At 37.1% G+C, this 24,421-nt stretch overlaps 2 long non-coding RNA genes across 19 annotated transcripts in view; one reads left to right on the top strand and one right to left on the bottom strand.

The window, feature by feature from the left end:
- LOC140609909 (uncharacterized) overlaps positions 1-24,421 on the top strand; it is a 470,386-nt gene that overhangs the window by 273,261 nt on the left and 172,704 nt on the right. The gene's annotated exons all lie outside the window — the stretch shown is intronic.
- LOC140609907 (uncharacterized) lies at positions 16,409-23,649 on the bottom strand. Its single transcript, XR_012011629.1, has 5 exons — positions 23,561-23,649; positions 23,379-23,457; positions 20,605-20,760; positions 19,780-19,870; positions 16,409-16,604 (listed from the first exon to the last, which is right to left on the bottom strand). It is a non-coding gene; the product is annotated as an uncharacterized lncRNA (long non-coding RNA).

The following is a 24,421-nucleotide window of genomic DNA, read 5'->3' as shown; positions in this document are numbered from 1 at the left end:
TAGCTATAGACCTTGACAAGTTGATTTTATGTTAAAGGGATGAGCATTTTTGCAAACCATCCCAAGCAGCACTTCCCCTCTCCCCCAACCCTAAAGAAAATAGAAGCTTATTTGGGGTTGGTCAAATATTAGAAATACTACACAAAATCAGATAGAAGAAGGTAAGACAGACAAAAGGATGTTAATGAACATGTATAAAAGTAGGGATTATAATAAGGAAAATTATAAAAGCATTCTTTAAAGTAGGAACTCAAGAAGATCCCCAGAATTTTGGTTGAATGAATGGTGTACTCAATCAGTTTTGGTCCATATTTTTGATGTTTAAAAGATGTAACACTTTCCACTCACCAAAAGTGTTCTGTGCTCTTCAGCGAAATGGCAGAAATTATGTATGAAAATACTATATGCTAGTGTTCAGTTGCCAAGTATGGATGTTAAAAGATGGGGGGCACTATTTTACTTGCTGAGTGAAAACACTTGCTAAGTGAGGTGCTTCCCCAATTCAACTGAGGACTACTAAATAATTAAGTTGAGCTCCAACTGATCATTAGTGGAGGAATTTTCCAGCTGGCATTGAGGAGGCATCTAAATATTTGAAATTTGAAAGGCTTTGGTGAGGGCTGAGAAAGATTCTTGATATAAATATTTACGGGAGTTTTCAGGATGGTCCCTCCTTCCCTTCCACTTTTAAATTCCTGCTGATGAGTTATTCTCTCATGAATGATACTACTTGTCTGTAGATTAAGATGCCACCTAAGGCCATTGATTCACTATCCCTGGGAAGTGCATTTTGAAATGTGTAGTAAGGAGAGGATAGGTTGGCCTATTCTCTTTAGAGATCTTCTCTTCCATTTGTGATTTGCATCACCATAGATGCAAATTTTGGGACCATGGGACAGTGTTTGATAAGTGAAAAGCCAATTAATCCCTTTGCTGTAATCAACTAAACTCATTATTACATGGGCCTTTGATTCTAAAATGTAATTATAAACACAGTGAATGTGGCAGTAAGAACATGAAGACAAGTAACTTCATGTAAGGAAGAAAAACTTTATTTACCATTTGGGAAGCCATGTTTTTTGTGATCTAAAGACACATCTAAAATTATTTTCATATTTAATAAGATAAATTGGTGTCCATTTATGTCCTCTTATCTCATTCTCCCAGCCTTTGCATATTTTGCTGCTTAAAGCAAATACTTGTGATCATCAGAGGATGGTTCTTGGATTTGGAGCACCCCTACTCCTTAGGAAAAGTCAGAGATGCTTGATCATTTACTTCCCTCCTACCCCAGGCTAACTATGGCAGAATAACTTTCTGATGTATCAGTAGAAGAGTCCAAGCTCCTTTGATTGACTCCAGAGAGACAGACCTGGAGTTTTATGTTAATATTCCAGAATTCCCAGCAGGATCAAGCAGTCTCCACTTCCATCTAAAGTCATACCCTTGTTGGCTGCTACTTCTTTTCTGTCCTCCTTTTGCCACTTCCTGACAGGTTTCTTCTGAGAGCATTTTCTTAGCAGATTATTACATTCAAATCATTGGTTCAGATTGTATTTCTGGAGGAACTTGATCCCAAGATACCCGTACAGTTATAAATGGGAATCATGGTGGACTCACACAGGGATTCTTCTTTTACAGTAACAACAGGGTTTGTAAAGAGGTTGGAACTATCTTTTTCTCCAGTATTCTGTAGCCGCTGGCCCTATTATTGGCTCATAAAACCAGCAGTGAATTTACATAATAGACTCCAACAGATTACCTATCATCTTGCTTATCTGTCAGAAAGATACTGTAGTATCTATTTTTTAAGGTTGAAATGGAAAATTTTTCCCACTAAAGCACTAAATTCAAGTCAACAACATGCATTTTTAAGAATTCCATAATACATGTACATCATACCCAACTCTGAGGAATTCAATAAGTATCTCATACAATATTATGTCTACTCACTCTGGGGAGTTCTTAATATGCACTTTACAGGGATTTTAATCAATTCTCTTCTTTAATAAAAGTGAAAGAAACAGTAATAGTGCATATAAAATATGTACAGTGAAATGATGGGTGGATTTTATACAAACACAAGATTGAAAAATGTAAGGCTTGGCAGCTAATATAAAAATTCACTTTGAACAGGGCTGTCCTGAAGCTTGAATTTGCTTGTGAGGCTTTAAAGTCATTTATCCAGTTCAGTGTTTAATGAAATTAAAGAGAGTTACAGAAACATTATAATTAGGCTCTTAAGATTTAAAATAAAGTTTAAACTCTTTTAGTCAATGAAATACAAAGGTAAAGTTGACCTTTGCTATCACTGAGATACTACATTATTGAGATTGATGTAATAAAAGTTTTTGGTCCTTCGAATGTGGGAAGAACTTCTGATTCAACCAATGCTGATTGAGACTTCCTTTCTAGGTTCCATGGTAGCCACTTTGGTATCTATTATCTTACTTATTGTTAATTACAATTTATGAGATAAAGATATTTTCTCTTTTTTGCAGTGAAGGAGACAGGTTTGAATGGTTAAACTGCCACAAATCACAGCAATAGCAGGCAAAAATGGGATTCTAATCTGGGTCTATCAGATCCATTTTCTGGGCTGTTTGCAGACTTTCCAATTGCTTAACGAATGAAAAATATAATCTCCTATACCTGTGGTTTGAGGTAAACAACGTTTCCAAGCAGTTGAAGGAGCCATGATCATTTTAAGCTGGCTGTATTGCTGGGCAATTTATATTGATATTAAGATTATTTTATCTGTTGGCATTTTTATACCAGGTTGCTGGGAGAAGGCTTCTGCTCCAGTTTTCTTCTATCTGAGTAATACTTGGTAGAGAAAATAAATCACAGGGTAGAAGGTATTCATGTGCAACATTCTACCACTTATTTGCAGAAGTGAAAAATACATATCAGCCACTGACAAGCATCAGATTTTTCTCTCCATGTTTATGCTGGTTTCATATCACTCAGAGAGGGAAAGTGCTTGCCTTTTGATTTATGTTCACTGACAATGAAATGTCCATGATGATTAATTACGCTGCTCTGAGATTTTGCTGTGGTGCTTACCTCTGGAGCCCCAAATCTGAAGCAAATAAATGTCTTATGTCCTGCCATAGAGCAACCATTAAACTTACTTTCTTTTAACCAAGTGATACACAATTTGAACTGGATGTAGTACTTTAAAAATTAGTTTATAATGTAAATTTCTGTTTTTTAATAGGGTAATGGTTCTTAATTGAACATATGTAACTATACATTTTTAGGGGCATCTCTCAGACTATAGATGGGAATTTAAAGGAATTTTTAAAAGTATATTGCAAGCCACAGAAATGTTAACATTTTGTAATTTCTTATATTTGTGTTCATTCTAAAAAATAAGGATTTAAGTACAATGATGAGAACTTAAGCTTTACATTGTAGGGATAAAGTGGAATAGTCAAATACCTACCTGTATAGGATGGATAAGTAAATATTAAAATACCTGTAGGATAGAATTTTATACATACCTTTGAAATCATTGTTTATAAGTTTTGATTATGTATTATAATTTAAAGTGTAAACATCTAGATGTTATATTCTTAATACATTACTGTGTGAAAAACAATACATGTAAAAAGAAGGAAATGTGTTAATATTAAATGTTTTCTATTTTTAGATAGTGAAACTAAATATTTTTATTTTCCTTTTGAAATTTCAATTTTTCTCAATTTTCAACAATGTATACATATTTTAGCACCAAATACTTATTACAAAATGTAGACAGAAGTTTAGAGTGTTTTTAGAGAATTTTTTGTTAAATTTTTTTTTTTTTTTTATCTGGCATGATAGACACAAAGTTGTGATTTGGAGCAAGGATGCACATATTACTGCTCATGGGCTATATCTTTTTTTCTTTCAGTTTATTTTTTTATTGAAATATAATTAACATACAGTGTTATATTAGTTTTAGGTGTACAACAAAATGATTAAACAATTCCTTACATTCCTCATTGGTTACTGTGATAGTATAATCACTCTGTGTCACCAAACAACATTATTACAATCTTTCTGACTATATTCCCTATGCTGTACTTTAATCTCTGTGGCTTATTTATTTATTTATTTTTTTTTTTTTTTTATAACAGGAGGTTTATGCATCTTAATTCCTTTTATCTCTTTAACCCTTCCTCCCAGTCACCTTCCCTCTGGCAACCAATCAGTTTGTTCTCTGTATTTAAGAGTTTGTCTTTTGTCTTCTTTCTCTCTTTGTTCCTTAAATTCCACATATAATAAGTGAAATCATATAGTATTTGTCTTTCTCTGACCTATTTCACTTAGCATAATACCCTCTAGCTAATCCATGTTGTTGCACACAGCAATATCTTACTCTTTTTTATGGCTAAGTGATATTTCATTGTATATGTGCATGTATGTATGTACCACATCTTCTTTATCCATCTGCTGCCTGTTTTTGTAAATCATGTTTAATTGTAGCACAGCTACCACATCTGTTCATTTATTTATGGTCTAGAGCTGGTTTTACATTCCAACAGCAGAGTTGAATAGTTGTGACCATAAAGATTAAAATATTTATTGCCTGGTTCTTTTCAAGTTCTAGAATAATAAAGCAACTCTAATAAACAAATTTGTATTTATGTGATGTTAGTTTATATTCCTTGAAAATATATCCAACTTCATATGCATATTTTGGAAGCAAATAAGTTAACTGGAAAAACAGTGGAACAAGATAGAGATAATCCACAGTTTGTACCATGTTTGTGTTTATATTTAGAGCTAGACCTTGCCACTTGGTAAGCTGATAATTCATTTGTTCTTAAAAGATTTAAGATTAAGAACTTAGGAGAAACACAAAGTAGTTGAAATTAATGACAATTAATTTTATTTATATACATAAACCTGTGCTCATATATGGAGAGATAAATGTGTATGTGAATAGTTAGATAGATAGATAGATACAATTTTTTTTTTTTTTTTTTTTTTTACCATTTTTTCTTTTTAGCATGGTGGTATTCCCTGCTGGTATTTTAAGCTATTCTCTTCTTTAATTTTGCTTACCTCTTCTTTTTTGTCTAACATAGTGTTAGTGATCTGTTTGCCCTTTGGTCCTAGAGCTTTCTTTTGATTAGTACCAGTAGGGTAATTCTCCATCTTAGTATATTAAAGTGTAACACATAAAATCTTTTATTTATAACGTATTTTACTATTTATAAAAATGACATATATATTTAGTATAGAAAGTTTAGAAAATGCAGAAAAATGACAACATTACCCACAGTCCCACTCCAATGCTAAAATTTTGCTTAAAATTTTTGTTTTTCTTGTGACCTTCTTTTTCCACTATGAGCACATGTAAATTGAATCTATATTGAGATTCAAATGTACCTAGGGATGTCCTAGCTAACAACAATGACAAAATAAGTAGAAATAGCCTACAAGAAGTTTCTATTAATTAGAAGATGAAGAGACTTCAAATATTGCTTATTTTTCTAAATAGTAAACACATAAAGTACCCCATTTGTATGGTATCTATTCATTGATCATATTCTCTGAACCTTGACTCTGAATTTATTTTTCTTTCCCTAGAAATAACCACTTTAATACTTTGCGGTATATTAAAATTAGAATATATTCTATATATATTCAAGAATAGGCAGCTTAAAAAAAACACAATTGCATGTACCATAAACACTGTCTGCCCTAGTCCTTGAAATATAATTTTTGATAGATATAGATGTTATTGAACTTTTATCATTAAGAGTCAACCATATTACATTCTGAAGAAACATATATAAAAATATCTTTTTCTACAGCTTTTCCAATATGGTGTTTACCAGATTATTTATATATTTCTATTAAATAGCATTCCACCTAACAGTTACACTATACATTATAGTTAGATTTCTTTAAAAGAAAGTTTTTTTTTTTCTAGATTTTTTATTTATTCATGAGAGACACAGAGACAGAGAGAGAGAGGCAGAGACACAGGCAGAGGGAGAAGCAGGCCCCATGGATCACGCCGTGGGCGGAGGCAGGCGCTAAACCTCTGAGCCACCCAGGGATCTCTAAAAGAAAGTTTTAAGAACTGCTACGTGTGTGTAACAGTTGTATTTTTCTCTGAACTAGCTGTTATACTGTTTACCTATGTTTCTATTCTGTTATTGGTTTTGCCATGTAACTTATAGAAATTCTTTGTATAACTTAGTCCTCTGTGGTATGTACCGGAAGCTTTTTGTTTGGTTTGTTTTTTTGCTGTGTTGACATTTAAAATTTTTCTGTAGTTGAACTCATATCCCTTCTTCTATGTCTCTGGGCTCTGTATCTTACTTAGGAATGCATTTTCCATTCTGGCATTACCAAAGAAATTTATTATTCCTTTTCTTAAAATTATTTTATCCATTAGGTTTTTATCTTGCTGTAAAGCATGAAATAGCAATCCAACCTAATTTTTTTTTTCAGATTGCTGTGAAGTTTTTCTAGACTCATTCCTTCAAAAATAAACATTTAAAAAATTGATTTGAAGTACTACCTTTATTATATATTAAATTCCCAAATGTAATTGAACCTATTTCTCAATATGCTATCTTGTTCTCTTGGTCTGTGCAAATACCACAAAATAACATATATAGTCTTGCAAAGGTTTTACACACACACACACACAACACACACACACACAGTTGTTTGGGATGGTTCTCTCATTAGTGTTTTTAAAAAAATTTATTTAAATTCAAGTTAGTTAACATATAGTGTATTACTAGTTTCAGATGTAGAATTAGGGATTCATCAGTTGTATAATAACACCGGGTTCATTACATCAAATGCCCTCCTTAATACCCATCATCCAATTACCCCATTCTTCCCTACACCCACTCCCCAGCAACCCTCAGTTTGTTGCCTATAGTTAATCTCTTTGGCTCCCTCTCTGTTTTTATCTTACTTTATTTTTCCTTTCTGTCCCCTATGTTCATATGTTTTGTTTCTTAAATTCCACATATGAAAGAAATCCTATGGTATTTGTCATTAGTCTTTATGTTGAGACACAAACCTTATATACCTTCTTAGACTCTTCAGCTTTTCTTTGTTCCCTGCTTTGGTTATCATTAGCTGATTTTCCTCTCTTTTGGGATTTAAATGAAACACCATACTGTCGAGGTCAGATCTTACTTTTTAGTGGTCTTGAGAGGCTTGATCATGCAACCTGTGGTACAGAGAAGTTAATTCCCTATAACCAGTATAAGATGAGGGAGAGCCAAGCTGGTAAATTACCTCTCTGCAATTGCACACTGTCTCCTCACAAATCCTCCACATGGATTTCATGGCTTGGGATGCCCTGTAGCCCAGTGTAATAAAGCTCCAGGCTGATGACCATATATGTTGAATTTGTCTCTGAAAGATCATAAGGCCTCAAACTTTATTTTCAGTTGTCATTGTGACATTCCTTGTTCTATTGGTTTCATAATTCCATTGGCCATATATAATAAAGTGTGAATCTGTGTGTTTACCAAAAAAAGGCTCTATGGGCTAAGAAAAGGTTGGATAGTCTTATACAGATTATTTGAATGTATGGTTCTGAGTATTTCATGGCAGGAGTATTTTACTTGCATATGTGTGGATTTTCTAGTCTGTTAGTAAAAATATACATTCATTCATTCATTTTGTGTGTGTGTGTGTGTGTGTGTGTTCCCTAGGCCCCTGGCTGCCAAAATGCCTCTTTTCACCTGAACAATTCTGTTGTTCAAACAATTCAAACTTTGTGAGGCCAAAAAGAACTATGACCTTGGGGATCCTGGAGCAAGCTGGCTCCCAGTAAAGGATCCCGTTAAGAGGAGGAAGAGAAGGGACATGTACCAGCATGGGGCTAGGGTTGAATGGGTGGAGGGATCCCAACAGACCAGGAACAGAGATAGAAGGGAAGATGACAGACACTAAAATGGAGCCAAAGACAGTGAGGATGAAGATGAAAACAGATACATTGGCACTGGATTCCTGGTTCCCCTGACAGTAGTTCCCTCTTTTCTTTGGTTGCCCATCGTCCCCTCCCTACTGTTTCCCTCCCCTTCCCATTCTCTTCTACCATTTTGTATCTCCTCTTCCACTATATGCATTCTTTCTTAAATTCTATAATTATCACGAATAATCCCCCATCCACTAGAAAGATCTGCCGTAGTAGATGATATTGCTCAGCGGTTGGGCCATATTCACGGATTTTTTTTTTTTTTATGGGTTTGGCATTATGTTAGACACTGAAGAAAAAAAGATATGGATTTAAGTGGACAGTATAAGATACTGCCCAGTTCTATGAAGAGACTGGTGGATTCTGCTATGGGAGCTGACTAAAAAGAAAGTGATATAAAAAATTTAATATGTCAGTGGCTTCTGCCTATAAAATTACTTGCTACATGTAGCCACTTGGGGTGTTTTGGTCTGTCCTTTGCTGAACAGTGATGCTGAGTATTGGGGCAGATAACACTGGTTTTATCAATAAATTATTTCCTTTTATAATGAAAAAGTTGCACATTTTATCATTGTGGTTGATTGGATACATCCCATAACCCATGGCAAGTGATTTTTGTTCATGCTTTCTCTGTTTTTATGTTCAATCTTGTAGATTTGAACCTTGGGAGGAAAACTTATTAAAAACATACTCAAGTGTTTATTTTTTGAGAAAAACCAATAGATCTCCCATGACATACTTGAGAAGATACATTCCACAAGATGAATTAGCTTAGCCATGCATGCAGTTTTGTGACAGTGACAGGAAGGAAAATGAAATTTTGTGTTCTGAGGCAGCTGAGAAATTGTGGGATGGGTGGGGATTCTGCACACTTGTGTCTATTATCTCCACTGGTGGGACATGGAAGCTGAGAGGCAACTTCTCCACAGAAGGTTGTCCTTAGGTGTTTGAAATGAATATGTGGCTGTAGGTGATAACTATAGACACCAGTGTCTATATTAGTTTGCTAGGACTGCCATAACAAAGTACCACAGATTGGGTGGCTTAAGCCACAGAAATGTATTCCCTTACTATTCTTGAGGCTGAAGTCCAAGATCAAGGTGTCAATGGAGTTTGTTTCTTCTGAGGGTCTCTCTCCTTGGCTTGTAAATGGCCCCCTTTTCCCTGTATCTTCACCTGGTTTCCTTCTGTGTGCTTGTGTGTCCTAATCTCCTCTTCTTATAAAGATTCTATTCATCCTGTATTAGGGCCACTCCAATGACCTCATTTAACCTTAATTACCTCTTTATAGATAGTATTTCTGAATACCTTCTGATGTACTGGGCATTAGGACTTCAAAATGTAAAGTTTGCAGGGACACAGTTCAGCTCATAACACTGGTGGTGAGGTTTGAGGTGACTCTTGGGCTGGTTAAGTTTTCAAGTGTTGTGATAGCTGTAAGGTTAGAGATGATATGAATTATTGTAAAATGCATTTCGTTCTATCTCATTCCATAGATAAACTCCCATCATCCGATCTTTAGAATCACATTACCAGCTCCTTCAGTATCACTGCTGTATTTTGTATCTGCCTTTAGCATTACTGATACATATTTGCCATAATACGTCACAATGGCAAGATTCATTGGCTTACTCTGCCACCACTAAAATCTATCCTTATTTTCAGCTGAATGCCTTGCTATGCTGATCGTTCACATCCCTTTGCTCCAAGTTTCCTTGGACAACATACTTGGTAAGAGAGGGGTTGATTGTTGACACATGTTTGGTCACAGGGCAAACCTAATATCCTAGATCACTTGGGTTCCTAATATTTTCTGCTTGGATCCTTTATTGTCTCATTAGAATCAGGAACCATTTGGGAATTAGGAGGCCCCAGGAAATTATAAGTAGTATAATTTGTTAGACTTTTCTCCAGGAGTTAATTTTGTTAAAATTAAAGGGAAGGGAAGAAAAAGAGGCATAGTGAGCCCAGACTGGGGAGCTAAAAATAAAGTTGTTAGTTGGATCTAAGGGCTATATGAAGATCAGCTTAGATCTTTGCAGAGAGATTTGGAAGAAATCACAGCATTGATTAGGGCCACTAGACAAATCAGAAGATTTATGAGGTGATCTGTTTTTCTTATTTTGCTGTAAAGCAACAATAAGAAAATAAATCAGCTACCAAAGAGTGATGGTCTTTATTAAATATTATAAATATTTATGACTTATATATGCAAATATAAAAATATATAATATATAATTGTTATAGAATAATATAATTTATAAACATTATATATCATCCCATTGAGAGAAGAAGTAGAGAACCTATTAGAATGCTCGATGGGACTACACTGTGATATTGGTAGGTTGGTTCATATTCTCCTTCTTGTGGGCCTATGCAGTGATTTTATATGGTACCAATTTCCTTACTGAGGGAAGGAAAATTGTTCTAGAGAGTTTGATCTTTGGGAAGATCATCAATTTTCATGTATTTAATTAAAGGCTAGAATAATTCCAGGGTTACTAGGTACATTGTATTATTATGTGATGGAATATATTAAGTTTCTATATAGATTTTGTGCTTCAATTTCCTCATCTGCAAAATGAGAGCAATGAAAATATCTATTTCAAAGTTTTGTTGTAAGGATCAAATGTATTCATACAGAGAAAACCCTTGGTATAATGTCTAATACAGAGTAAGTTCCCATTAAATATTAGGTATTAATGGTGTTAGTTTCCATCTTAAGGCCACTTAATCACACCTCCTTTAATGACTCTCAAGTTCCAACAAATGACAGCAAAGTCAAGGTGGATATCCATAGGTATTGGTAAAGAAATTAAAATTTACAGATTGCAAAAATAGGCCTCTCAGGAAGTAGTAGTGCTTCTCAGGGTGATGAAGAAGGAAAGAAAGGCAATGACTTCAGTTAGAGAGCTTGCAGGTCAGGTGAAACACCTACCTACATAAGGTGACAAAGTTCGAGCTGATATCCCTCCTAGGCTATTAATAATTTAACCATCATTGCATTTCGACATTTTGGGAAGTAAATGCACTTTCTGTTTTCAGTTCTTCCAATAACTTTTACAGTAAAAATAACGATGTTCTTTTTATTAAGCATATACTACGTCCCAAGCATTGTGTTAAGTGCTATATATGCTACCTCACAACTAGGTAGACAAAACTAGTCCTATTACATCAGTGGGCAAGTTGTCAAGTTGGAGTATCTTGCCTGGCGTTGCAGAGGAAAAGGCAAAGTGGAATATAACCCCTCTATGTTTCAGTTTCCTCATCTATAAAATGATGAGACCATATTCCAAATTGCCCTTCTAGCATTGTGTTGCTAGAATTCTAGCCCATTTTCCCCCAACTGCGAAGTTGCCTCTTCTGCCACCTAGTGGACACTGTAGTAATTACCATATACACATTTCCAGACTTGAGTAGTCCGCTTGGAATTACAGAATGATGGAGGTGGCCCAGTCCAACTACCTTGAGGAACAGAAGAGAAAACCGAGGCTTGAAAAGGGGAGTTGTGTTCTAGGATACTGAAAAACCAATACGTAAATCAAGGCTCTTTAGTGTAATTACATTTAGTGTTTCATATATGATAATATCTCTGTGTCACAGGGTAATTGCCTGGAGATGTCAGAGAGGATTTTAGAGTGTACACAATTTGTCCTATTTGTAATGAGAGTTTTTGATTCACAGTAGGATGGCTGGTGTAGATTGAGATAAGATAATTTCTTAGAAGTAACTTAGAAAAAAAAAAACAATGTGGCAACAAAACTTAGGACATAATAAAAACTTTTGAGCAATTACCAAATATTGAATGCCGTAAATAATTTTTAAGTGTCTTGGTGCTCAGTAATAAGCATTTTATGTTTATAAAGAAATAGTGGCAGTTTCTTGAACTTTTGGGGCTCAGGAAGCTGCATAAAAAGACTGTGTTCAGATTGCTGCTTTAGCGGGAAATGTTGAGAATTAAGTTTCTTCAGTGAAACTCATCTTGTCCCTTTTTCTTAGCCTGAGCATCTAAATATGTCATTTTAAAAAAAGCTCAGAGAAAGAAATCCATGTGTGAGAGTTAGAGTAATTGTAGGATATCTGAATGCCCTTTGGATCATAATTCCTGACTTCCTATCAAGAGAGTTTATAAACTGTAGCAGATAGAAGGGATCATATGGATAAAAAAGACTTGAGCCTTAGACCACAATTTGTTCTGTGGCCTCTGGCAGATTAGTTAACCTCTTTAAGCCCTAGTGTCTTCAGGTGTGTTTGAAATTGCACTTTGCCTTCTTTAGGGTTGTGGTGATTCTGTGATTTCTGTGAACATGCTATAATAATAGCAGGGTGTGAGTCTCAGCAATGCACAGCTATAGCTATACTGAAGAGCAGTGAATCAGGCTATTTACATTTGATTAAAGAAGAGTACAGGAAAACAAAATATATCATCCTATTACTGATTCAATTAAGAAGCTTATGCTCATTAACATTCCAAATAACACTGTGAATCAGATACAGAGTGGTGGGGTGATATAGGTGGCACTGGGGCAGGTTTTAGACAGAAATTGGCTTTGAATTCCAAAGGCTTTGTAGGGACCTGTGTCTTGAGACTAAACTGAAATTTGGGTGTGGTCGGTGAACTGTTGGACAGCTCCAAGATGTTATTTTACTTAGGTTTTTGGTTTTGGTTGAAAAAGCTGGGGAGAAACATGCACAAATGTTGAGGATATTATGCTAAGTGTAATAAACCAGTCACAAAAAGACACATAATGTTTGATTCCTCTTATTTTTTTTTCCTAGTTCAATTTTCTTTTTTTTTCTTTTTTATTTCTGTTTTATTTTTATAAATTTATCTTTTATTGGTGTTCAGTTTGCCAACATATAGAATAACGAGTTATTTAGAATAGTCAAACTCCTAGAGACACCAAGTAGGATGGTGGTTGCTGGAGACTGAAGGAGGGGGTTGGGCTTTTAGTGTTCCAGGGATGTGGAAACTCAGTTTTGCAAGATGAGCTCTGGAGAGAGGTGGTGGGGATGGCTGCATGTTAGTATGAATGTATTTAATACCACAAAACTGTACATTTCAAGATGGTTGGGATAGCAAAGTTTATATTATGTGTATTTTACCACAATAAAAAAGAACAGAAAGAAAAGAGGAACTTGTGTAAGCAAATAAGACAAATGATTGATTAAAAACAAAACAAAGCCAGATAGCTACTTGGATGACATGGTATGATTCGGAGTCAGGTGGGGAACCCTGGCAGTGGAAACCCTGTGTGATACCTCAAACGTGGGCATCTCAGGGATCCCAAGCTGGATACATTGCTCTTGGTCTGGCTTTGGTAACTCATGGTGGGTCCCCCTAGCAGTGGTAGTGATAAGATTCTTTCTAGGGTGTTCAAGGGCAGAGGACAGGGCTGGGCCAGGGAGGGGACATGGTAGGTGCTTTCTGGTGATAGTAGATGCCAGTCTGGCCTCTCAACTCTTTGGAGATAACCTTTAAGGGCTCTAGACCCCTAAGGTGAATCAGTACAGGTGACCAGAAGTCCTCTGTGAGCAGGTGAGGGCAAGAGCCAGTAAAATATTATCACTAAAGTGACTTCATTTCCACCCTCACAGCCATCAAGGCCAGGGAGGTTGTATTTCTTATGAGTAAACAGAGGGTCGTATTCCTGAACAGACTGAGCAGAGAATAGCAGATTTTCTCAAATCTGAAATCTGTTAATGAAGAACACATGGGACCAATCATATCAATGGAAATTTGATTTATAATCGTGGCGTCCAGGACCTATTCCTTTAAGCTAAAGCATGAAGAAATGGCACTTGCATGGAAATCTTTGCTGAGTGATTTATTAGAAGCTTACTGTTTTATGAATGGCAAAGGGGAAGAACTGCCCCCTTTACAATCTATATATAAATCATCTGAAATTATGATGGATTAAGTATTCTTCCTCTTAGTGGCAGTACTAAGTGTTATGAGCAGCTTTTAATAGTTAGAAAGACAGAAGAGATAAATATCAATTACTATTAGAGGAAGTGTTTTTTTAAGCCAGCTTTCACACTTTCTCCCATGATGAGGTTAATTATTTATGGCACAGGCACATTAATAATTGTGCTTTATTTCTTTATCCAAGCAGCAAATGAATTGTAACACAAGGAGATTTGGACCATCAATACAAGAAGAATGTGTTCAAAGTATTTAAAAGTTTTGTATTACCCTCCAAACTTGCTTTGTTTCATCCACAAACAGCACTTAAAGTAATAATACGTATTGAAATTTGCATTTGGGGACCTTTTATTTATCTTTTAACATTTTTTCCTTTGTGAGAGGGAAGCTGTGTGGGAAGGGCAGAGAGCACAGGAAACATTGGAGGGCTGGGATCTTGAGTTTAGGATACTGAGTGAAGAAAGAAGTATGAATGCATTTCTAGATATTACTATTTAAATTTTATTTATTTGCATATAGTTAAATTCCCTTTTTTGGTGTATGCTGTTTTTAAAAATTGAAGTATTTAATTAATTGTACAGAGTTAGGTGTACAACGTAATGATTCAACAATTTTAGGCACGACTCCTTACCATGATAAGTAGTTACCATCTGTCCCCAAAAAGTCTTATTACAATCTTATTGATTATACTCCCTATGCTGTACTTTTCATCTCTGTGACTTACTTATTTTGTGACTGGAAGTTTGTACCTCTTAATCCCCTTGATCTATTTCACCCATCTCCCCACCAGCCTCCCCTTTGGCAACCACCAGTTTGCTCTTTGTTTTTGAGTGTGGGTTTGTTGTTGTTATTGTTGTTTGTTTAGCTCTTTTTTCCTTTGTTCATTTTGATAAATGCATAGAATTCTGTGTCCACAGCCACAATCAAGATAAAGAACAGTTCCATTACCCCTAAAGACTCTGTCATGCTGCTCTTTTGGAATCAACACCTCTCCCCACTAGTTTGCCATCCCCACCCCCTGTGAACCACTGACCTGTTCTCCTTCCTGCGGTTTGCCCTTTTCCTGGGGGGGGTGGGGGGGGAGTGGGGGTATGGGGGTGTGGGGTGTGAGGGGAGTGTGGTGGTGTGGGGTGTGAGGGGAGTGTGGGGGTGTGGGGTGTGAGGGGAGTGTGGGGCGGTGGGGGGGTGTTCTCCCTGTTTTTGCTCTAGTGCCACTGTCAGTAGCTAGATCCGGAGGCTGGTCATGTTCAGAGATGGAGAGTTCTATGGTTCTCAGGAAGGCTCAGTCTTAGTTGGTACTGTGTCCCTGGGCATCTAGCATATCCCTCCCTGTGCTCCTGCCTGGTCCTCAGCTATAGGTCTACCTCTCACTGAGGCCTGGAGGGCTTTTCCCCATTAGTCCTAGTAAAGCACAGTGTCTGGAGCCCATCGTACTTTTTAGAGTCCCCACAAATGCTTTAATATTAATTATTTAAAGTGATAAGAGAAAATGAATGTAATAGTAATGGATATAGAATAACGTATTCAGCCTGAATGATAATCATCTTTACACCAACACAATTGGAAGAGTCTCACAAAGGCAGAAATTCCTAGGGTCTGAGGAAGTCTTGATGTGGTCTAAGGGACAGTTTGTTGTCCTTCCCCAGTGCTTGTAAGGCTTTGGCTGTCTCAAGGCATCTGTTTTGGGCAGGGCTTTCCATGTTTGGGGCTGCTCTTTCCTTTTGGGCATGAGCCTCAAGGGATGATTTCTCATGACCCTTGCCAATCTTTCTCTCCAGTAGAAAAGCCTACAAGTGGGTACAAATCCCTGTTATATGCTGCCCCAGGGACTCTCTATTCTCTAGCCAACCTGTACTAGGTCTTTACTAATTTGTTAATTGTTTTAGATGAATTCTCTTACATCCAGAGATGTCTTCCCTGAGTCAGTGAGTGCACTTTGTCCTGCCTTTACTTGCAGACACCTGTCTTTCCTTCCATTTTGGGTTAGTTGGTTGTTGTATGACCTCAGTTCTCTCAATTTTTGAAAGAAGTTAGGAATTTGTCAAGTGTCCAGTTTTTTTTATATGGGAGAGAGCAATGCTCTTTCTACTGACTGTATCCCAAAAGGAAGCTGGAGCCAGCCTGTGTCTTTAAAACTCTGTAATCTCTGCTCTCATTCTGGGCTGGTTTCCAGTTGGTTATGTTTGATCTGGTTTGTTTTGCTTTGTTTTCTTGACATTTATTCCCCTTTGCTTTCCTCTCCCTCTGTCAGCTGCTCATACCCAATATAACCATGACCTTAGCCTCATAACTGTAACCGTGTTTCAGTCCTGGCAACGTGTTGAACAAGGCAAGGGATGGTTACTCCGGCCCTGTGCTCCTGGTCTTAGGGGAAGAGGTGGTATTGCTTTAAGCTACTTCTTCACATCTACCTGTGGCATGATTATGTACATTTGTTGGGGACAGAGGTTATCGATGTGGCCAACCCCTTCTCAAATGCTCTCAGCACCCCCGAAAGCTGTGTCCCAAGAGACTGGGAGGAGAGACAATACTTTTGGCATTTTCCATCTTGAGAGTTTTCTTAATTGCCTCTTTGTTCATGACCATGAAAGAGGGAAGGAAAAAAAGGAAGAATTGTAGGCAGGACTGTGCATATGTGTGCAATGTTGTCTTTAGTAACTGGCGAGTATTCCACTCTACCATTCTTTCTGGAGCACTGCATGGTTCTCCACAATCAGTGTTACAGTCCTTGAGAGAAAGCAGAGAGACAAACAGCTTCAGTGCTTACCTAACATTCTGCATCCTTATTTTCTTGTGTTTTTTTGGGGAGGGGTGTGGTCTGGGTGGGTGAGACATGGGAGACTTGGATAAAGGCTAAAAGGTTGTTAACTGGCTTCTGCTGTCACACTGAATGAGAGAAACAGTGCATTTAACTTTCAGGGCCACCATGGAGAAATGTTCAGTGATATGATCAGGCTACTGACACGAATCCCTTCTCTCAAATGATTGGGCTGTAACAATTCCCAAAAGGAAGAAGTAGAACAGAATCTCATTTTTCTGGTATTTGACTCCTGTGCAGTTGTGTTACCTATCATTCTATGTTAGGAGAAAAAAAGTGATGTGGATTTTTCCTTCCATTTCATTTCCGTCAAGAGCCTGCAAGAATTATCAAGGTGAAAAAAAAAAAAAAAAAAAAAAAACTCAGTCCAACACCAGATGCCTTCCACTTGTTCCTACAAAGTAGGATTATTTTATAGCCCTATCCATTCACCTCTTTATTCATTCAACTATCCATTCATCTAAAAATATTATTGAGTGCTTTCTGTGTACTGAAATGATGGAAATAAAATCTTGAATAAATACCTAGCACAGAACCTGGCCATGCAGTAGGCACTTAATAAATGTTGAGGGAATGAATGAGGGAATGAGTGAAGATTAGATTCCTGTTCTTCTGACATGTATGGTCTCTTGGCAGCAGCAAGTGGGGAAGCAGGTACATTGAAGACTGTGCTATGATAATGGTGAGAGAAGACTTGTCCGTGATCAGATGTAGGAGCCTTTGAGTATGACTTGGGTATTTGGGAGGTTTCTAAACTCAGCCATAGAGAGTTCTGACAAAGGAGAAGTTGATGAAGAGGGTGGTAATACACGATGATTAGCAGTGTGGGCTTTGCGTTGTAGCCCATCTGGCTTTGAGCCCTCCTTGTATCACCTGCTTATTTTGGTGTCCTCAAAGCCCACCAGAATAACCTACTGATCAAGCAAAGCCATGCTTATTAGACCTACTGTCATAGACAGAACATCACACTATAGGAGACTTCATGGCATCTGGGAGGGGAGAGATCAGGGGAAGATGTTGGAGGTATTTTACCACTGGGACTGGGTGATTTTAAGGCTGTTCTTATGAGTGGGGGCAGGGAGTAATTGGGAAAGGGTAGAATTTGTATCATAGTAAAGTGAGGGTTTTGGAGAAAGTCTAACCAAGCAAGCTAATAATCTTAATCTTAAAAAGCATACTAGTTTGGTTGATTCATTGCCTTATCTTCTAGAAGGAAGCATATAACTCTTGTTTTTGTTTGCTCTCTGAATTGCTTAGCACAGGGACAGGAAAGTATGTTGATTTCAGCACTCACTAGCTATATAACTTCTTTTTTTTTTTTTTTTTTGCTATATAACTTCTGACAAGTTTATTTTTTCAGTTTGTTGTAAATTGAAGTTAATGGAATGAATGAAGCCAGTAGCAGATTTAATGAGGTAAAATGTGTGAAGCACTTAGCACACTAGGCTGGATGGACCGTAAGTATTCACTATAGGATAGCAGAGCCAGAAGCAGGGGCAGCCCCAGCAACATCAAATCACCTTCATCTTCATCAAGCTCTCATGGTGCTGATGATGTAGTCTGGGAGGCTAGAAACCTGTGCTCGCTCATCCTGCTCCCGTTCTTTGTGACCTCAGGCAAATGACTTAACCCTCTCTGGAAACCAGTTTCCTCCTCTGTAAAATGAAAACATTTCACTTCCTCATTTTACAAAGGATCTCTGACAGTTTTCCTCCAGGTTTGTGAATGAATTTGGCCTGGAGCTACTTGTCCTGTAACCTCTTTGTGTCTGAGCTTACCCTGCTGCTACTGGTCTCTCAAGGGATCTGGAGAGTTTAATTCACGATAGTGAAGCATTTGTGTTTTCAGCTGCCTGAGGCCATTTCTGTACTGCTAAAGGGAATAAGAAGGCTGGTCTGGTTCATGGATGGCAATGGACATCCTACATCATTTAGTTCCTAGACCCTACATGACCCATTGAAATAAGTTTTTTTTTTTTTTTTTTAAATATAGAAATAGTAGGGGAGCTCATTCACATTGTACAAGAAGGCAACAAGGGATAATATCTGGTAGTATTATCCAGAGCAAAGATCACTAAGTTGGAATCTGAGGACTGGACATTGTTCCCCTGTCTGCCTTTTTTGGCCAAGTCACTGGTGCCTCCCTGAGCCTTGGGTTCCTCTCTAATAAATTGAAGTAGGTCATAGTGAGACTATGGTGCTGCTCAAATCAGATAGTGAATACTCAAGTTCTTTTTAAACTAAGATGCTCTACCAACATTAGCTGATAGGACTGTTCAACATTCTGCAAATACTTACTGTTAGGGACTGTTCTTGTGCCTGAGAATGTAGCAGTGAATGAGACAGACAACATTCCTCACCAACAGGGAGCTTGAGCTCTGGTGGAGGAACTCTTGTTGGAACACAGCAAACATACAAACAACCTACTCACATAGGGCTTCTGTTTTAAAAAATTAATTTGAAAGAAAGCAGAATGGGAACTGATATTTATTGAGCACCTACAACATGCCAGGTCCGAGAAGATATTTTTTCATTTGATTGTTACAAAGACCCTGTGGAGAAGGTATTTTGCTTCCTATTTGCTAGTGAGGAATTTGATTTCAGTAAAGTATATATTAGGGATTCAAACCCATGTTTCTCTGATAACAAAACTTTGATTCTTTCTAAGATGTGATGACCATGTATCCTCAAGCCTCTGAATCTGTATGTTTGGTTGTACTTCCACTGTGTGAAGTTAATGTAAATCTTCTAACAGGCATTAAAATATTTTCATGTAACTTTATAACTTCTTCCAATTTTGCCTTATTTTATTTGCAGAGATGTGTGCCTGCTTTAAGATGTCTATTATATGCATTTGAGCTGACTAATGAGGGATAAATAGGCCTCTAGTGAGAAACCTCCTCCACTTTATTGTAAATATCACATATTAAGTGTCCCAGAAATCTTAGTTATTGCTGTTAGTGTTAATAATACTATTTTTTTTTTTAACCTATCCTGAGTTAGGAAGCTACCAGGTTAGAAGAAGGAGGGGCTGAAGTGAGAAATAGACTTCAGGCCCTAGATTTGGAAGGAGGGGAGTCATTACCTGCATTTATGACTTGGAGATCAGCAGGTAGCAACCTTAAAATGAGGGGCCACATCCTCAGGATGGCTCTTGGGAAGGCTCCCTGGCATTCCTGTTTGTGGAAAGGTAGCAGCATCACCATAAAGGTAGCTAAAATGGCTATACCGCTGAGGCAGGACAATTGCTACTTCATAGCTGAGAAAACGAGAGTGCAGAGTTTTGCTCCTGCTGCATTGAGCCAGGACTGGCAGAGCTGGCACATGCCTGCCTGTGGGCAGAGCTAGTTCTGAGAAAATAAACCACACTCACTTGGACTTTGCAGGCAGAGAGAAGGAGAATAAACAAAACACGGAGGAAAAATGACTTCTTGCAAAAGAGAACTATTGTAAGAGATATTTTTTCTAATTTAAATCTTATTTTTTAAAGACTTTTTTATAGATTTTATTTATTTATTCATCACACACACACACACACACACACACACACACACATACACAGAGGCAGAGACTCAGGCAGAGGGAGAAGCAGGCACCATACAGGGAGCCCCATGCGGAACTTGATCCCGGGACCCGGGGATCACGCCCTGAGCCAAAGGCAGGCGCTAACCCACTGAGCCACCCAGGGATTCCCTTTTTTTAAAAGATTTTTAAGCTCCACTGGTTGCAGTAACTCATGAAATTTGGGCCCTCCTGCTTTCCAAGCTAGATGCTTTGGGGATTTACCTTTCCCAGGTGGGCTCCCATGTGTGCTAATCTGTCTGTCTCCCTTCTCTGTAACCTTGGCTCCCTCCCCACTGCAGTGGTCATGATCCATTTCTCCCCCAAACCACATCTCTATTCTTCCTACCTTCTTTGATGTGGCCTCTTCTCTACCTTTAGTTGTGGAATTTGTTCTGCCGGTCTTCAGGCCAATTTCCTGGGTATTTAGGATGATTTAATAGTTACCTAGCTGTGTTCCTGGGACATGGTGAGTGTAAGGTCCTCAACTCTGCTGCCATAATCCCTGGAAGAGACAGATAATTTGAACAAGCAAATGATAGAGCACTTAGGTAGATTCCACTATAGCAAACTCACATATACACACTCATTATCATGGCTTTCAAACTAAAATATTAATTGAAAGAGACAATGGGTACTACAGAGACTTAAATTAGTGCCCTTGATGATTAAGTGAAAGAAATATCACAAAATATAGATTGAAAATACAAACACATGGAAATAATGAGAGAAAAAAGATACTTGGAAGTCAGTTTCAAGAGATCTAATAAGTGAGTAATAATTCTTTCAGAGGAAGAAGAAAGAAAAAACAGTAGGAGGGATACTAAATAAAATAAGGAATTTTCCTTGAGCTAAAGATGGATTTGAATCAGAGATGGGAAAGACTCTTGAATTTCTAGGCAGTGGTAGTAAGAGACCCATACCTAGTCAAATTCTTCAGCTTTGACCATAAAGAAAAAGCCATAGAATCTTCTAGACAGAGTAAGTTATTTTTAAAGGAAAAAGCTTTAGATTGAATTCTCATTTGCTACCCTGGACATTAGAAGGAGTAGCATCTGCAATTTACTAAAGAAAAACCCTTCTCTATACAGTCAAAAAAACATCCTTTCCCTGTCTGGTGAAATATATTTTTAAGTAAAGAAGAATTTAGATACTATCTCATGTAAGCAAAATGAATAATATGCTCAAAACAGTACTGTAACAACAAAGGCATCACAGTACAGAAACTCTGAGATAGAGGGAAATTGAGGGAAAACAGAGGTGAAAAAGAAACCTTGCAATATGTGTGTAAAAATTTAAGTCTCTTTGGATAACAATAAATGATGTTAACAGGTGTAATATAGATGCTAAACGTGGAGTCTCAAAATCGTAATTTCTATCCAAAGCATAGTCTGGATGTACAAATACTAAACTCCAAAGCATCAGGTTGGTGTAGTTTTGAGCCTAATTTAGCAGAAGAAATATTTGTCTGAAAAACAGAATTCTGTTTGGTATCTCTTTTTCCAGTTTGTCTTTTAGCCAACTGCTTCACTATGCAATTTAATAGATCTTATCTTGAAGGAGGAAAGCAAAAATAGGATTTGGTGGAGAAATATGTCCAAACTTCCAAAAAAAAAAAATTTCTAGGCAAACAGGCTATATTTTCTAGATATTCACTATCTGCCTAAAACTCTATTTTAAGTTTTCAAATATTGAATGTGCATTCATGAATTTAAAACCTTCACAGGGAAACTGGAACCTTCATCCATTTTTCTTTTTTTTTTTTAATTTTTATTTATTTATGATAGTCACAGAGAGAGAGAGAGAGAGAGAGCGGCAGAGACACAGGCAGAGGGAGAAGCAGGCTCCATGCACCGGGAGCCCGATGTGGGATTCGATCCTGGGTCTCCAGGATCGCACCCTGGGCCAAAGGCAGGCGCTAAACCGCTGCGCCACCCAGGGATCCCCCTTCATCCATTTTTGAAAACAGTTTGTCCATTCCTCAAAATGACTGACCCTGCAAATTCCACGGTTTGGTATATATTTAGAAGAAATGAAAATATATGTTCATACATGGCTCATACATGAATATTCATGGAGTATTATTCATAATAACCCCAGCGTAGAACTGAATCAAATTTTCATCAGTTGATGAGTAGACAAATGAAATGGGTTTTATCCATACAATGGAATATTACAATATTCTATTTGTAAAACAGTTAAATCTATAGTGACAGAGATCAGTGATTGCTAGGGGCTGGAGAAGAGGGGAATGGGGGCTCAGGGTTTATTTTGGGAATGACAAAAATGTTCTAAAATTGATTGTGGTGATCATTGTAGAATTCATAACTGTACTACATTTAGGAATAAATGAATAAAATGTGTGGCATATAAATTACATCTCAATAAAGCTGTTGAAAAAAACTCAAAACCTATCCTATGTCTCTAATGGCCTGTCTTTCCAGTAATCCCTAAGTCTTTTTAAATAAAATTTTATTTTATAAAAAATACATAGTCGAAGAATGGCAGTAAAATTTCACCCAGATTGGTAAACTTTGTGAAAGGATTGGTTGGTGTTTCATGTGCCTTTTTTTGTTTTTTTTGGAAATCCACCTATCAAAATGAAAGGGTAATGAAGATTGACAATGTGATAGATCTTCAGTTAACATATGAAGAAACCAAAGATACCAAAGGCATCTGTTCCTGAAAGTAACACTTTTGTTGGAAAGCTTTTGGTTACCATGGGGAAAAACAAAATATGTAAAAGAATTTTTGTCAAAGGTTTCTGTTAAGGGAAATTCCGAAGTAAGGTGTTATAGTGTGTTGGACTCATGATTCTTTTGACAACATAAGCCTTCAGCTGCCCCATCTTTAATATGCCATTGATCTGATAGGTCATGAATTGAATTCATGATGATGTCTCTCTTGTCCAAGTGTGGTTTTTTTTCCCTTCCATTTTTATTTCTTATAACCTCCATTATTTTTAACTCTCTGCCTTATTTTTATATATATAGTATGTTTTAAAATGTATTTCTGAGGAATTTGTACCTGATAGGAAAATAAGCCTTGTTCATTGATAAAGAAAACCATAGATAAAATTTTTACATTAAATAAGATATTTTGTTAATTGAATATTTTAGTTACCTTACACTAAGCCAATAACCCTTCTGTTTGCTCTTTAAATCTTGTTGGAAGTATTTCTGAAAAGTGTCAGTTCTCCTCTCTACCCATGAAAATAAAATACATATTTAGATTATTAGTGATAGCTAAACAGCTTTGCAGTTCCCAGATTTCTTACTGTCAGCAAATATTCACTGGCTACTTACTACAATGAGACTCTCATTGAATAGGGAGGATTGTGCTAAAGATGTTATAGGATATTGGATGAGTGTATCTTGAGCCCAGAATATCTTAATTGAAGATTCTAATTAGAATTTATTTTATATACATCATAATAGGAAAATGTATCCAAATGCCCACTTTCCAAACTGATTTTCCTATCAGAAAATGTAAACCTTTTTTTTCTTGTCTTAAAGGAGAAAAGTTTGACTTGGTTCTTTGAAAATATTATAAGCCCTCTTGTGTGTTGTTAATAAAAAAAAGTATTCATGACACTTGTTAAAGAATGGTAAGGCAGATTTAATTCAGAGGGACTATCATGGTAGCTGTAGGGATCATTGCAATGGGGTTTTGCAGTAGGAAAGAGAGATTGGGCTCAACTGCAAATACAACAAAGAAAAGTGGGAATTTATAGCCAAGGAGCATGGTTGTGTGAGGAGGGGTGTTGGTGGATGGAAAATTGCTAAAAGTGAACAGCAGTTGAAGAGGGAATTCTGGCTAAAGTGACCTTATGGGATTCTTGCTAAGGGCAAGCATGGTGATCAGACATTGCCTGATGGATGGTGGGTGATGAGAAACATGACTAGGTATCAAGGTGATCAGATACTGAGTGGGGGAATGCTGGCTAAGTCATTTTAGTATTCTTGCTAAAACTGGACTCTTAAGGGACATACCCAAGGAAGGGTCTGGTTAGATTCAGAGGAGCCTGCATAGAGTTTGGTCATGGAGAGAATCTCTGTCAGTGTGTGCACAGGACTAATGAGGTGGTGGGAAAAAGGATTTCCTATGTCAGCAGGAGAGGAGAAAAGACCACGGGGAGGATTGTCATCAAGGTAGATATTCGCAGA

Source organism: Canis lupus, chromosome 19 (genome assembly GCF_048164855.1).
Source record: "Canis lupus baileyi chromosome 19, mCanLup2.hap1, whole genome shotgun sequence".
NCBI classification, from domain to species: domain Eukaryota; kingdom Metazoa; phylum Chordata; class Mammalia; order Carnivora; family Canidae; genus Canis; species Canis lupus.
Note: the sequence above shows the minus strand (reverse complement) of the source record. Positions and strands in the feature narration are given on the sequence as shown.